We start from the raw sequence: 15375 nt of genomic DNA, 5'->3' as shown, positions 1-15375 counted from the left end.
CTATTGGATTCCTGAATGCGCTGGGTGATCTGGAGCTAACCGAAGGCCACCCGGTCGAAGCCCTGGTGATGGAGTGGAATAGGGAGATCACTAGGGCAATAGACCGGGTGGCACCGAAACGTCCTCTTCTCCTGAATAGAACTCAGACTGCACCCTGGTATACACCACGGTTACGCAGTCTGAGACAGGAAGTGAGACGACTAGAGCACCGATGGCGGAAATCATGCACTGAACGTGATCGGACACTGGTTAGAGCGGCAATAGCGGCCTACCAGCAGGCAACAAAGGCAGCAAAGAGGCAATTCTTTGCTGCCTTTATTGCATTGGCAGAGTGTTGTCCCAGGAGGTTGTTCCAAGTGGTCCGAAGCCTGGTCGGTCCAGTAGCGCAGGAACCTATGGAACAATCAAAAGCCTCCTGTGACACATTTGTTAAACACTTTGCCGATAAAATTGAGCACCTAAAGGACAAGATTCCGTACGTCGTGGTTACAAGTAGTGGTCCAGAGGCGGCCAGTTGCAATTCGGTCTGCTGGGATCGGTTTCAGCCTCTTCTCTCTGATGAAGTGGACAAGGTGCTCTCTACTGTAAAACCAACCACTTGCTTACTTGATCCTTGCCCTTCATGGCTCGTTATGAGCTGTAAAGAGAGACTGGGCAATGGGATCAAGGCAATGGTAAATGCATCCTTGCAGGAGGGTGTAATGCCATTAGCCCTCAAGGAGGCAGTGATAAGACCTATTCTGAAAAAGCCCTCCTTGGATCCCAAAGATTTAAACAACTTTCGCCCAGTCTCCAATTTACCGTTCTTGGGCAAGGTGATTGAGCGTGTGGTGGCAAAGCAGCTACAGACACACTTGGAGGAAGCAGATTATTTAGATCCTTTCCAGTCGGGCTTCAGGACTGGACACGGAACTGAAACAGCCTTGGTCGCTCTGGTGGATGATATGAGGAGGGCGTTGGATAGGGGAGAACATACCTTCCTCGTCCTCCTGGACCTCTCAGCGGCTTTCGATACCGTCGACCACGGTATCCTGTTGAGTCGCCTGGAGGGATTGGGAATAGGAGGCACTGTTTTACAGTGGCTCAGTTCCTATCTCTCCGGTAGATATCAACGGGTAGTGTTGGGGGATGAGGTTTCAGACCCTTGGCCCCTCAACTGTGGTGTGCCACAGGGTTCTATCCTCTCTCCCATGCTATTTAACATTTATATGAAACCGCTGGGAGCCATCATCAGGAGTTTTGGGCTGCAGTGTCACCAATATGCGGATGACACACAGCTCTATCTCTCATTTAAATCTTCACCAGAGTTGGCTGTGGATACCTTGTCCAAGTGCCTGGAGTCTGTAAGTGGATGGATGGGAGAGAACAGGCTGAAGCTGAACCCCGATAAGACCAAGGTATTACTAGCGGGGGACAAGGGAAAGTTGGGTGATTTTGACCTGATACTTAATGGGGTGAGTTTGCTCCTGAAGGACCAGGTCCGCAGTCTCAGGGTCATCTTGGACTCCCAGCTGTCTATGGAGGCTCAGGTTTCTGCAGTGAGCCGGGCAGCTTGGTACCAACTTCATCTAGTACAGAGGCTGGGACCCTATCTTCCCATACATCTGCTCCCACGAGTGATACATGCCCTGATCTCCTCTCGATTAGACTACTGTAATGTGCTCTATGTGGGGTTACCCCTGAAGACGGTCCGGAAACTTCAGCTGGTACAAAATGCGGCGGCACGCTTAATAAAGCAGACCCGCCGCCGCGATCATATCACCCCAGTGTTGATTGAATTACACTGGTTGCTAGTTGTATATCGGGCCCAATTCAAGGTGTTGGTTTTAACCTTTAAAATCCTATATGGTTCCAGCCCAGTTTATCTGAAGGAGCGCCTCCAGTATCACCAAATATGCCGCCAAACAAGATCAGTTTCACAGGACCTTCTCTCAGTCCCACCGACTAAGACAACTAGGTTGGTGCGGACCAGGGAGAGGGCTTTTTCGATCGTGGCCCCCACCCTCTGGAACTTACTTCCCTTTGACCTTCGGCATGCCCCCTCCCTGTTGACTTTTCGCCGAGCCTTGAAGACCTGGCTCTTCAGGCAGGCCTATGGGATCTCTGGGGTGGGTTAGGTTTTACACTGTATCAGCGTAAGATGGTCTTTAGATGAGATGTTATGACATTAATAATGTGATGATTATGTATATAAGGAGATTGTATTTTATATTGTATTTTATATTGTACGTCGCCCAGAGTGTCCGTTCAGTCAGACAGATGGGCGTCTGCTAAATAAAATTTTATTATTATTTATTATTATTGGACATTGCATCACCATGTTTATGTTGTTGTTTTCTTCCTGATATCATGATGACTAAAGGCAACCTTTACAATGTTCAAATGGGTTAATAAAATTTCTTTTTTAAAACCAGACAACACAATTAACATAAATGAATACCATAATAAAGTATCGAGGCAAGTGAGAGGCATTGTCACATTTTAAGGACACATCCCGCCCTGCCAAGGGCACTCGGAGGGGGTGCAGAGCAGGACCAGTGAGGGGGTGTGGCCTGGGAGGAGGTGTGGCTTATTGAGAATCTTGTGGGCTGGACAGAGAGCCCTAGAGGGCCACATTTGGCCCCTGGGACTGAGTGTCCCCACCCTTTTGTTATACAATTGCAACACTGCGGGGTCCAGAGCTACAGAAAAAGTGCAGGCATCTTGCCAATGGAGTAGCCAGTCTTACAGTCAAGGAGACACAAGACATTTCTTGACAGGATGTCCAAATGAGTAGGAGGAGCCGGAGCAGATGAGGCTGAGAAGCAGGAGACAGTCAAAGCGAGAACGGGGCCCAAAGTAGAGCTGAAATTCTCCACTATGACTTTTGATGGTGACCATTGTCTGAATACTCTCTGTGCACGCTGATATTCTCAGAACATTTGGGGGACATTTGCCATTCTGTGTTCACATTCAATCTGACATGGAGAAGTCATCATTTGACAATATTTGACAGCAGACCAGTTTTTGACGGTATCTGACATGAAGCAGTCAGTATTTGACAGTATCAAGCAGTTGGTATGTAGGAGGAACAGAGTTGCAATGAAATTTAGAGAAAATTATAAAAATGCAATTTAGGCTGCAGTTCTAAGGCCTGGGGTGGGATGGAGCCAGAAGCGGTTCTTCCACCTTACTGAGTGCCCTGCTGGGCTCTTGCTGCCAGGGTGGAAGTGCAGGCAAAGGAGCATTCTTGAGGTCCTCTGTCCTTAAGATTTTATTTATTTATTTATTTATTAAAGCACTTGGAGGGTTTTTTTTTTTTTTTTACAATTAAGCAGTACACAAATTCTGTTAAATAAGGTCAACCAACCAACCAACGAATCAATCAATCAGCACTCCAACATTATTAGGACTAGAACCATGGATGCTGATGTAGCAGCATGGAAGATCATCCTTGAGGAGCAGATCCAATGCTTCTTATGCTCCAGGCAATAAAGTAGGGATGGGGGAACCCTAGACATGGGGGCCAAAAGTGGCCTTTCAAGCGTCTCTATTTGGCCCTTGAGACTTGCCCTTGGGCCACACCCCTCCTAATGTCACACCTCCTCTCCAGCCCTGCTCTGTGCTCTCCTTGAGTACTTTTGCCTGGCTGGAATGTGTGTCCATGAACTGCTTGCCTAGATGCAGAGTGATGAGATACGTGTGGGTGGGTGTAGACACCTCTGACTTTTACATGGCTTGGATGTATCCTGCTGCACAAAGATAAGAATCACCTCCATTGCTTCACCCACTTTTGCCTATGGCCCCACTCAAACCCTGGAGTGTGGCCCCCAGAAGGTTGCGCAAGAGGGAATATGGCCCTCAATCTGAAAAAGGCTCGCCACCCCTGGGATTAAATATCTAAGCCAGCCTTTCCCAACCAGTGTGCCTCCAGATGTTGTTGGACCACAGTTCCCATCTTCCTGACCATTGGCAATGCTAGCTGAGGCTGATGGGAGTTGTGGTCCAACAACATCTGGAGGAACACTGGTTGGGAAAGGCTGATCTAAGCAACCAAAGCAGGCAGAAGGCATATCTTGATCTTCATATTTGATTGTATATGTTGAATGTCAAATACCAAGGTCCAAATTAAGCAGTCAAAATAAGAATTTCAAGTTCAGAAAATTCAGAATGCTTTTAAATTTTGCAGATGTTCATTTTAGCTCTAGGCCAGCCTTTCGCAACTAGTGGGCCATCAGATGTTGTTGGACCACAACTCCCATCAGCCTCAGCCAGCATTGCCAATGGTCAGGAAAGATGGGAGTTGTGGTCCAACAACATCTGGTGGCCCACTAGTTGGGAAACGCTGCTGTAGACCAAGACATGAACCAAGCAAGGGTTGGTGGCAACTGGCCTCCATATCTCACTTCCTGCATGCAGTGGCAGGGAGATGGCAGTCTTTATGACAAGGATAAGGTACCTCAGGCCCAGGGCCCAAATCTGGCCCTCCAGAACTCTCTGGGACTATACCTAGACCAGACCCCCATACTGGCTCTCCTTCACACCCACCTTGAATGCTTTTGCCTGGTTGGAATGCGTCCTTGAATTCTGATAATGCATCTTGCTTGCCTAGATGGAGGACAGAGATTGAGAAGGGTGAGTGAGTGTGTGTAGAAACAAGCCTACTAAACAAAGATGAAATATACATGTGTTGCTCCACGCACTGTTGCCTCTGCCCCTCCCATCACTGGCATATGGCCCTTACAAGGTTGCCCAGAAGAGAATACTGGCCCTTGGGCTGAAAAGGGCTTCCTGCCCTTGCTTTAAGACAACATTCACATGTCTTAAAGAACCACAGTATGCAGCAGGTCTGCTCCCAATTTCAGAGGTGGGACTTCAGTTATATTTGTAAGGGATAGAAGTGTGAGTCAGGGTTGGTTTTTTTTGGGGGGGGGGAGAGAAATCTGGGGAAGGCAGCAGCCTGTGTGGGTCAGGACTCTACCCTACCTGGTCACCTTTGGCAAATACGCATCACTTTTCATTAAAAGCTCAAAACTGATTTTGCAGAAATGCCTCAAACATGCCAGCCAGCCAGCCAGCCAGCCAGCCAGCCAGCCAGACACACACACACACACACACACACACACACACACACACACACACACACACACACACATACAGTTGTTACATATGATCAGAATCAAGTTTTGGGATTACAAAATAAATGGAAATAGCAAAACATGCAATTAAAAAGAGGGGGGGAGAGAGAGATCAGCACTCAAAGATCAATTTAGCTCACTGTGCTGATCTCCTTTTTTTCTACACTGATGAAAAGTTAAGAAACAAGCCTCTTGAAATGTTATTAGCAATTTAATAAGACGGCAACATCTACGCCGATGCTAAGGCCTTAGTCAATATTTTCCCACAGACCAAACCATTTTTTTAAAAAAAGGAGAGAACTAAATTAAAAGAGAGTAAAAGGAAACGTTTTTTAATTACTGAAGGGCAAAGGTTCCTGCCCTCCTGCTACCTGCGGTCTTGTGACTTCAAAAGCCAGTCCTTAAAGACAAAAGGTCCTCCCTCAGTTTGGTCTCAAGTAACATTGGGGAAATCTTAGTAAAACTAGGGAAGAGCTCAGCCTCAGTGGTAGAGTGTTTGCTTTGCATGCAGCCAGTTCCAGATTCAGTCCCTGATGTTCACCGCCCAGAGAGCTATCGCTAGTCGGGCGGTATATAAATTAAAAAAAAAAAAAAAAAGTAAGGATGGGAGACCCCTGGCTGAAACCCTGGAGAGCTGCTGCCAGTCAGTGTAGACAATACTGAGCTAGATGGGCCAACGGGTTGCCTCTGTATAAGGCAGTTTCCTATGTTAGTGGCACCTATGCCAGTAAGATTGTGAGGTCTCCAGTTTTCACCAAGAGACTCTGGTTTTGGGGGATTCTCTCCAGGTCTCTGGGTGAGTCACCCCAATCTTCGGACTCTTAGCTTTCATTTTTTTAAAATTAAGTTTCTAGGTGGTCTGGTTCAAAAGATATACACCAAAATGTCAGACACCCCTCCCCACAACTTCTGTTAGAAGTCGGCTGCTCTAATCCCTACCCTTTTAGGTTTTTAGCCAATGTGAAGTCAGGATTGTGATTGATGAGAGATTTGCTGACCTTCAGGCAATAGCTAGAGCCCATTGCAAATCCTAAAAAAAATCCTTTTCCTGCTTGTTTGCTCATCAGAAGTTGAGTGAGCGTATAACTTTCAACAGCAGCAAGATTGTCTTTTTCTCTACAATAATATAGCAGGAAATCTAGAACTGAAGACCACAGCAGGATCTTGGTAGGCATGCACAGTAAACAATTTGTTATGATTATAATAAAAGTGTACATGCAGGTTTTTTAATTACTTGCAAAAAATAGCATATACATTTTATCTTTCAAATAATTTGTGTACAGAAATTTGAAAAATAGTACATGCTGCAGCTTATGATTCCATTACAATGTGTTATACTTTTCTAATTATAAGGAGTGAAACAAGTTTAACTGTTCCTGGGCTGTTGAAGAGGACAGTTTATTTGTCTAATTCATAGTCTCTTTTGAAAATCTTCCCAATATGAAACTTTAATCCTATGCTCATTCTTCTGGGAGTAAAGCTGCAATGTTAATCCCACATACCTGGGAGTAAACACCATTGAATCAGTAGGATTTACTTTTGAGTATACATGGTTAGGATTGTGCTGTAAATCAATGGCACTTTTGAATGAACATAGCAAAGGATTGTGTTGGAAATCTCTCACTCTCCTTCCAATCCTTTTTAAAAAAGCAATTAGGCAGGCTTTACACAGGTGTCAGTACTTTTATTTGGTAGGAAACTAATACTAATTATTTTTTTAAAAAAATGTTCTGCAATAACCAACTGGTTTTGACAATAAACTATTACATGGGGTTATATGTATTTTTACACCTCGTGAGAGTGAGAGTGAGAGAGATCTTTCCAACAACCCTGAGAGGTAGGGTTGGAAACCAACGTGGCTCACAACAAGAAATAAATCCATTTAAAATCCAGTAACCATAAAACAAGTGTAAAACAGTTGCAAAACAGCTTAAAGTAGCATGATTCTGAATTTTGCGTTGGGTGAATGAAGCTCCTTATCGCTTGAGGTTGCAGTCCTGTGCACGCTTCCCTGTATGAGTAAGATTTTGTGGTGGGATTCATGCGCTTCAAAGGTATGTTGAATGTGCTTTAAGTGAATGGTGTGGTTCTGCCCTATATATGCTATGCATTGATTAGTGAATTAACAAGAACAAGTTTAAAAGATGCTTTTTCAAACAGGGCTGTAGCTCAGTGATAGGGCACATGCTTTGCATGCGAAGTCCAAAATTCAATCTCTGGAAAAGACTATTGCCTGAAATCCAGGAGAGCCAATGCTAGTACATGTTATCAGTCCTAAGCTAGATAGTACCAAATGACCTGAGTCAGGCAGATTCCTGTGTTCCTAAAAGAGGAAAGACACTCAAGGGCCACAGTGACTATGAAATTTCTTTATGTATTCTTCTTACAACATTTATATACCACTTTATTGTAAAAAACCTCAAAGTAGTTTACAGAAGGAATTAAAACAATAAAATTATTGGCAAAAAACAGTTAAAAACAGGTATTTAGAAAAATTCAAAATAATAGAACCAACAAGGAGTTAAAAACAGATAACAAGCATAATAGCAGGTGCCGAAAGGAATATAATGAAGGTGTCTGCCTAATGTCAATAGGCAGGGAGTTCCAAAGTGTAGGTGGTGCCACACTAGGGTTGCCAGGTTCTTGGCCTGAGACTGATCCTGTATCTTTAGGAGAAGAGAAAGTCAGCCAAGTGCAGGTGTTCTTGCAAATGGGAAAAACCACAAGGTGGAATTCTACCTTCCCCCTCCCCAACTTTTAAAGATACAGAAGACGTCTTGGTTGTCTCCTTTGGTGGCAACCCTGGTGGCAGCAGACCTGCCGCCCACGGGCAGCTGGGCTTTTATGCCTCCTGACCCAGGCAGCAGCTGTTGCAAGAGGCTGCAAGATTAACTGCAGCCTCTCTCTGGAGCAAGGGACAGGCAGGGGGTCCCAGTCCTTGCAGCACTTACCAGGGACTTCAGCTGTCTTGAGAGACAGCAACCCAAAGGAGCAAGCAGCAAGCATATATATTAATTAATGCAGCAACCTTGTTCTCATAGTGGCCAACCAGATGCCTATGGGAAGGCTGCAAGCAGAACCCGAGTGCAAGAACGCTTTTCCCACCTGCAATTCCCAGCAACTGGTATTCAGAGGTATATTGCCTCTGGACAGTGGAGGCACAACATTGCCATCGTTTATACATATAACAGTTCAGTTTGAGTTTTATTGTTTACAACCATTACCATATAAACACAAGAGACAATGCATACATACATATATATATATATATATATATATATATATATATATATATATATATATATATATATATATATATATATATATATATATAAACACAGAAACAATTGATCCAATAAAACAGGGATAAGATCCTGAGAATACAAATAAACAAGATTTAAAACAATTAAATTAATTCAAAAGCTCCCATTAACATTTGGCGCTAATGTGATTCAGAAAGGCCACTCTTATCTTTATTGCAGCTAAAGCAAATAAAGCTACCCTATAGCTGATGAATTTATCTACATTAACCAGCAACCATCTAATCTTAAAATCATCTGATTGACGTTCTAAGGAGGAGTGAAGAGGGAGAAGAAACCTAGCTCTTGGTGAATTATATAAAGGGCAATATAAAATATAATGCATTTTGGTCTGATCATATGCACAAAAAACATTCTTTTACTGGACTGTTAGTCTGCTAGCCAGATATTCAGTAAGCATCAAACAGGAAAAAAGTTAGTCCCTGCAAATAAATTGCCCTTTTATGCTCTCATTTAATTTTGTGTATAAAAGTCCATCCTCTGGTGCCATCGTAGGCCCATATATGAGTTTAGAACAATAGCCACCTAATGTTTCTACGGCAATAATGGTGCTCCTGAGGAATAATCGTACCTGATCTGAGGGAGAGCAATGCCCCACCCTCTCTAAATGCCCCCCCCGCAGTTGTTTACCACTTGCAGACACATTTGATAGCAACACAAGTCTGGCCACAAATGGTCTGTCACGTAACATGAATAAGGTACAGCGTCTTTGGTGAGAAGCAGAAAACTTGTGAGCAAAATGGTGGCACCAAGAGGCTTGCCACATTTTGCCCAGGCGTCCCCATGCTTCTGCCACATTAGCACCGTAAATGGAGTCTGAAATAGCACTATGTCTGCATTTACAGGCATATTGCCCCAGGACAAGAGATGTAATTCTCTGAAATGAAGAAAATTAAATCATTACCCTCTTCACCCAATCCTCTTCCTTGCTGGAAAGTTAGTTTATGCATTTAATGAATATGGGACTGTGTCTTCCTAATGAGCATGAGATGGCTGATGTAATTGAAAACCTAAACAGAGGTGGCCGGGGGAGGGGGGAGAGTAACCATTACCAACTTTGTTGTTGTTGTGCATTTAGTTTGGAAATTTGAAGGATTAGACGGATATAGGATCATATCCTTGGCCTGAGGTGTAGGTACAGGGCATAGTGAATTCTGCAGTTCATCATTGGGTTAAAAGAAGGGCAGGGGAACCTCTTTTTTTTTTAATGTTGAGTGCCATCTTCCCCCAGGAGTAATCTGTTAAGGCAGGTGTGGGGAACCTTTGTAGTTGCTGAACCACAATTCCCATCATCCCTAGCCATGCTGGCTGGGGCTGATGGGGGTTCTAGTTCAGCACATCTGGTGCTCCACACTTGCAGTAGGTGTAGCTAGAGTCAAAAGTGGGCAGGTTCATCCCCTTTCTTTCTCCCTTTAGGCCATACCCTTTTCTCTCTCTGTGCCTCTTTCTGAAGCCCCAGCTGCATACACACCATATATTTAGAGCACATTTCAAGCACATGGCTTCCTCCAAAGAATCATGGGAACTGTGGTTCACCCCTCACAGAGCTACAGTTCCCAGCACCCTTAACAAACTACAGTTTCCAGGATTATTGGGGGGATGTTGCGGGCTTGAAATGTGCTCATAATATATGGTGTGTGTATGCAACTCTCCCTCTCCGTCCCTACCCAAGTTCGGGGGTGGGGGGGCCTGGGAGATGGCATTCTCAGTGGCACTAAGTTACTGAACTCCCTCCCCACCAAGATGTGTCTGGCAACCTCACTGTACTGTACAGGGTTAGATGAATGCTGAAGACGCACCTCTTTATCTAGGCCTTTGACACCTGAGATGTATATTTTTAGGACTACCCTATTTTGTGATTCTGGTTCTTTTTAATTGTTTTTAACCCTGTATTTTATGTTGTTGCAACCTGCCTTAGTACCTCTGGATGAAGGGCTAAAATAAAAATAATATAAAAATTAATTAAATAAAAAATTCTAATATATTTGCATGCAATTTTAAGTAACTCGGACATTGTTGCAAGCATTCCCCCCCCCAATATTATGCATTTTGCATGTTACTTTCACTAATATGTGCATTTTCACGCACACTTTCCCCTACTATATGCATTTTTGTATACACTTTTTGTTGGAGAACTGCATTGCAAACTTTGGAGAAGTGCTAGTTTCAAGGGACAGCTATGTTTTGGTTCATGTATTGGTTCAAGAGGTGAAAATTAAGTAGTTTCTCATTACAATGCAAACAGGATTGAATTTCTCCCGTATCCCTGCTGTGCACAGTCCAGAGAAGCCCAGCGTTAATAGGTGGCATTCTTGGGCAGGTGCAAACATCTTGCTGCTGCTGACCCTGCCGCACTAGCCCTGCTTTTCTGGTCTTCTTCCAAAGAGTGCTGGTTGGCTGCCACTTTCATTTCCTACAATGCCCTGGCACAATGCATTGCTGGCAATTATAATAGTGGCCAGTGATTGGAGGGGTGCTATCATCATCATCGTCTCTCTCCAGTGTTCACAGACCTATCTACCCACCCCGTATCCAAATGGAAATAAATAGGAGGAAGATGAAGAAGGTGTGTGCTGCCACTATGCAGGCAGAGTGACCTGGACACCCCAACAACATTGACAATGCAGTTGCCATCTATTACCATATGACTGTATTTGTGTTTATCTTTTTCAGACATTTATTATTATTATTATTATTATTATTATTATTATTATTATTATTTCTGTCCTACCCTTCCTCCCAGAAGGAGCCCGGAGCAACAAACAAGGGACAAAACACTAAAAACTTCTTAAAAAGAAAACTTAAAAAAAAAAACACTTAAAAAACATCTTAAAAAGCAATCCCAGAACAGATGCAGACTGGGATAAGATCTATACATAAAAGGCTTGTTGAAAGAGGAAGGTCTTCAGTAGGCACCAAAAAGATAGCAGAGATGGCGCCTGTCTAATATTTAAGGGGAGGGAATTTGAAAGGCTAGGTCCACTAAAAGTCCGCTTCCTATGCTGTGCAGAATGGACCTCCTGATAAGATGGTATGTACTGGAGGCCCACACCTGCAGCATGCAGTGACTGACTAGGTATATTAGAGGTACGATGATCTTTCAGGTATCCTGGTCCCAAGTTCCATAGGACTTTGTACACCAAAACCAGCACCTTGAACTTGGCCCGGCAGCTACTGGGCAGCCAGTGCAATTCAGTAGCAGGGTAACATGTTGGCGATATCCTGCCCTAGTGAGCAGTCACACCACCACATTACATCTCTATGTACCTAGCTCCCAGAGCTCCCTGGCAACAACCAGCCCAGATTCTTCAGCGGCTCAAGATAGGATCAGTTTTGGCTGCCTGTCAGTCCAGTGCTGACATCAGTTCCCTAATCACAATTGGGAGGTGGACAGCATGACTCTGCAATAGTTGAAGCACAATGCCTAAGAGGAGCAGGCCACCACGTAACTCTATGTGAAGCGTCATGGAAGAATAACACTCATCATCATGGTTGGGTGTTCTGCAGCGTTCCAAAACACAATGCACATCCAACTGAGGGACAACAGGGAAAGGCAAAAAGGCTCAATAGACTCAGTGTGGCCATCACATGTACTCAGAGCTCTGCACATGGCATGGCATGGATGATATCCTTATGTACTCTTTTTTATTGTACCTATTATTTATTTATTTAAAATATTTCTATCCCACCCCCTCTACCCTACAATAGGGCACTCAGGGCGGCTACAATAAAATAGCACACATATATAATAAAATACATTATAAATAAATTAAAATGCATAAAATATTATTAAAATACATAAAATGCATTATGCATACACATACTAACATATATACATATATGAGAATGAGAATAAAATAAGACCTTATCTTCAAAAAGGGCAATAAGGAGGAACTGGGGAACTACAGACCAGTCAGCCTAACATCAATCCCTGGAAAAACTCTGGAGCAGATTATAAAGCAGTCAATCTGTAAGCACCTTGAAAACAATGCAGTGATTACCAGGAGCCAACATGGATTTATGAAGAACAAATCCTGCCAAACTAATCTTATCAGGTGGATCCACAGTTGTCTCCAGAATCGTACTCAAAGAGTGCTTAGCAATGGTTCCTTCTCAAACTGGGAGGAAGTAATGAGTGGGGTACCACAGGGCTCAGTCCTGGGTCCAGTGCTCTTCAATATTTTTATTAACGACTTGGATGAGGAGGTAAAGAGCATGCTTATCAGACTTGCAGATGATACAAAATTGGGGGGCATAGCTAATACCATGGAAGACAGAAAGAAAATTCAAAGGGACCTTGATAGGCTGGAGCATTGGGCTGAAAACAACATAATGAAATTCAACAGGGACAAATGCAAAGTTCTACACTTAGGAAAAAGAAACCAAATGCACAGTTATAAGATGGGGGATACTTGGCTCAGCAATACAACATGTGAGAAGGATCTTGGAATGGTTGTTGATCACAAGCTGACTATGAGCCAACAGTGTGATGTGGCTGCAAAAAAGGCAAATGCTATATTAGGCTGCATTAACAGAAGTATAGTTTCCAAATCGCATGAAGTACTAGTTCCCCGTTCAGCACTGGTTAGGCCTCATTTTGAATACTGCATCCAGTCCTGGTCTCCGCACTTCAAGAAGGATGAAGACAAACTGGGCAACAAGGATGATCAGGGGACTGGAAACAAAGCCCTATGAGGAGAGACTGAAAGAACTGGGCATGTTTAGCCTGGAGAAGAGAAGACTGAGGGTGCTGTTCAAGTACGTGACAGGTTGTCACATATAGGAGGGCCAGGATCTCTTCTCGATCATCCCAGAGTGCAGGACACGGAATACTGGGCTCAAGTTGCAGAAAGCCAGATTTCGACTGGACATCAGGAAAAACTTCCTGTTAGAGCCATACGACAATGGAATCAATTACTAGAGAGGTAGTGGGCTCTCCGACACTGGAGGAGCTGGACAGCCATCTGTCGGAAATGCTTTGATTTGAATTCCTGCATTGAGCAGGGGGTTGGACTTGATGGCCTTATAGGCCCCTTCCAACTCTACTATTCTATGTTTCTATGATTCTATGATAACTTAAAAGATAAAAATAAAAGATAAGAAATTTTGAACAGTGTCAGGCTGACCCGACATATTAGGTACCTGTTTTATTGTGCTGCTTCCATTTGCACGCTGCTTGAATAATGGTGTTTTGTTTTATTTTTATTTTTTCAAAACCTATCCTGAGCCTTTAGTAGGGATATGGTAGAAACTGCACTACCTAGACAGATAGATGAATGGATCCATACGGTACTGGCTCTTGTACAAGGGTGCAGAATATGTGGCCTTACAGTTGTTTTCCAGACTACAACTCTCATTCTGGCTGCGTCTGATGGGAGACCAACAACATCTAGAAGGCCACAGGCTATCCAGTCCTAGATTGTTGTTGTTATGTGCTTTTAAGTCAATTACAACTTACGGTGACCCTAGACAATTGGTATAGGAAATCTATAATATCAATGGATATTTGCCAGGCATGGACAGCCTATGGCCTTCCAGATGTTGTCAGGCTATAGTTCCCATCACCCCTGACCTTGGACAAGCTGGCTGGGGCTGATGAGAGTTGGACTCCAGCAACGTTTGGAGGGCCACAGGTTCCCCATCCTTGCACCATTTTATTTAGAAAAAAGTATATACTGCCCTATTGCAAAACAGGGTGGTGTTCAGCAACATAAAAACATTTAAAAGCAATACAAATACAAAAACTACTGAAGCTCTATTTTTAGGGAGACTTCCCCAAATCAGGCTTGGAACCAGGCTTTGAAACTCTCTCTCTCTCTCTCTCTCTCTCTCTCTCTCTCTCCTGAACTCAGTTTGGATCCTGTCTCTCTCCCCCCTCCCATGCCAGTCTTCAGAACAGGGAAGGGGGAGAAGGGATACATTCCTTTCTGCATTCTAAAACAAGGGGGGAGGGATTTGGAGGTGGACATGCAGTTAATAGGGAGGGAGGGAAGGAGAATTTCAAGCCAGATAACTTTCAGAGTCACAATTTTCACTTAGTATTTATGGTGAGCATTATGAGCTGCCCAAGTTTGTACTGCTGAGCCAGGAAATGCAAATATTGGCCACATCACTAGTTGGCTCCTGGATTTGGGGCACCTTTGGGCAAGGCTCTGCCCATCCCAGTAGGAAAGACAGGGTGTCTCACACTAGCTAGGACCTCCTTGGATTCTCCATGCAAAATGAGAGTGTTAGCATCATTGGGGCAGTGGGCCCTTTTCTGGTCTTGGGGACCCAGCAAATGCCTGACTTTGCCACCCTCTGAAGCCAGTCCTGAATATCTACATGTATGGGAAATTGCTGCATTGGAAAGGGCCCCAAACAATGTGAATCATGTTTTGAAAAGTTGAGTATACGTCAGGCTGTCTCTGGATCAGGCATCTTCTCCAAAGAAAAGCCTGGACCTTTGTTTCTGCAGTGACTCTATTGGTGACAGATGGTGATGCTGTCCTGCTGCATTCGTTACCTTCCCCCTGACATGCAATATGTCCACATTCTGACAGTGAGATGAGAGACTCCAGCTGTCCCTCTTGCAATTGACAGGAAGGCACTCTTTCCACTTTTGACAGAAACATTAATATCATACTGGCTGTTAGATTTTTTTTTTAATCATTTGGGAAAGGCCGTTGTCGTCCAGGATTTTCTTTTTCTTTTTCATTTATTTTGTTTCTAGAAACTGCACTGGTGTTTTCCACCTTTTAAAAACTAGTTTTTTTTAAGCTATGAAAAAAATAAAAGGAAACCAAGGTGAGCTGATCCTTTCATAGGAATATGAATGGCAAACACAGTTATTGCTGTTGTTTGTGTAACACCAGCAAGTGACACTGTACCTGATGCTTTTTAGGGAACAAAAGCAAGCAGACAAGCCCTTGAAAAATGACATCAGTGGAAAGAGAAGG

General features: G+C 43.7%; 1 long non-coding RNA gene across 1 annotated transcript in view; it reads left to right on the top strand.

The window, feature by feature from the left end:
* The first annotated feature begins 6194 nt into the window (after positions 1–6194).
* Positions 6195–15375, top strand: part of LOC133386570 (uncharacterized) — a 47250-nt gene continuing 38069 nt past the window's right edge. Inside the window, exon 1 of the long non-coding RNA XR_009763195.1 lies at positions 6195–6284. This is a non-coding gene — a long non-coding RNA (uncharacterized LOC133386570). The remainder of the gene's footprint in view (positions 6285–15375) is intronic.

Source organism: Rhineura floridana, chromosome 6 (assembly GCF_030035675.1).
Source record: "Rhineura floridana isolate rRhiFlo1 chromosome 6, rRhiFlo1.hap2, whole genome shotgun sequence".
Lineage (NCBI taxonomy): Eukaryota > Metazoa > Chordata > Lepidosauria > Squamata > Rhineuridae > Rhineura > Rhineura floridana.
The sequence above is the reverse complement of the archived record's forward strand: the minus strand, read 5'-3'. Positions and strand labels throughout refer to the sequence as shown.